Consider the following 1596-nt stretch of genomic DNA (forward strand, 5'->3'; position numbering starts at 1 on the left):
AAAGTTTCAACATAATATAAACAAAGTTATACTACTATTATACATCAAATATATTTTTAATAGGTTATAAAATAAATAAAATGTTAAACTTGTACATCTGCACGAGTTATCACCTATGAGAATAATATGTCTCCTTATATTATTAGATACGTTTTCTCTTTCATTCACTCAATTCATAACATGTATCATATTTAGTCATTCTCTATAAAAGTGTTTCTAAAAATAAATATTTTTTGGTATATGTCTTGATTTGAGTAGTTCAAAGAGATAATTTATCTCGTGATATTATATGAAATGATACATTATTCTCATAATCTATTTAATTATCATATCTTAATATTGTTCTCAGATACTCTATGAAACAAAAAAAATAGAATTTTTGTCCTTATTCAAAAAAATAAAGTAGAGCTGGACAAAGTAGATATATGTGTGTGATAATTTTTCAAGTTATTTTTCTAATTTTGTGTTTGTAATAAACATATTTTTATTAAATTCACACAAATGTGTTAAATTCGAGTGTGATGTATGTTTATTATTCACACTGATATTTGGTCCATATAATTGATTGATATTAAACAATCATTGGACTATGATTATTTTTTCAACAAACAAATACCATTGACTAAAAAATAACATGATGATGGAGAAGGATTAAAAGGTTATTGTGGACACAACAATTTCCATTTACAAATGTTAGAATTCAACATTTCTGCACTTCAATATTCATGAGAATTTTATATTCCTGCATTCACATGTTTTCTAGAAGATTCAATGAAATAGTTAAGGAAAGTAATATTCCAATAAAGCTTAAAAAGCCAAGGAGGTGAGAATATCAGATTCATATATTTTTAGATGAGAATGCCAAATTCTCATGAGACTGTCAATTTTTATGTGTAAAATGATTTAGTATCATTATTTTTTATCCTCTTATCCTTTTAGAAAATAATATTTTTGACAAAACTAATCATACTTTTTAAAATTATTAGGTTAGTTACATTTTAATTTATATCATGATATTAATAAAATTATTTTACATTAAGAACAACTATAAAATTTAAAAATTTACCATATAGTATTTAAGAAAGGAGAGGAAAAACATTATTAGGTAATATATATAATACCTATCTAAATTTCATTCGTAATTGGGGAGAATTTTNGGATGCTACTATTTGTGGGGTTGATGGCCTCACGGGATAAAGTATCCTTGGAGTTATCAGATTGGGGTTATGGAGGTTAGGAACGATTCAAGGTCAGGACTATCACCGACTTGGATGCCTTTTTTTGATCGGAGACGATCAAGCCAATTACTTGGTACAGTTGACTTCTTTTTCTTCATATCTTCGTATAATAAATCTAGGGTTTTGATGCCCTCTATAGTTGTGGTGAAATTGGGGGGTTTGTAATTAACTCTGTGACTGCTAATGTCTGGAATGAAAAGTGTTATATAGGTCGTATCAAAAGAAACATGAGAATGACATGCATGTAATTCAATGGTTGCTACCTACCGAGTGGATAACATCCACACAACCTAATACCGCGTTTCCAAATTCAAAAATTGTTTTCTTTTGGCATCTATTTCCATCATGAATGTTTAAT

General features: G+C 27.3%; 1 long non-coding RNA gene across 1 annotated transcript in view; it reads right to left on the bottom strand.

Moving 5' to 3' along the window:
* LOC109342597 overlaps window positions 1-1596 on the bottom strand; it is a 19770-nt gene that overhangs the window by 17647 nt on the left and 527 nt on the right. The gene's annotated exons all lie outside the window — the stretch shown is intronic.

Source organism: Lupinus angustifolius, chromosome LG03 (genome assembly GCF_001865875.1).
Source record: "Lupinus angustifolius cultivar Tanjil chromosome LG03, LupAngTanjil_v1.0, whole genome shotgun sequence".
Lineage (NCBI taxonomy): Eukaryota > Viridiplantae > Streptophyta > Magnoliopsida > Fabales > Fabaceae > Lupinus > Lupinus angustifolius.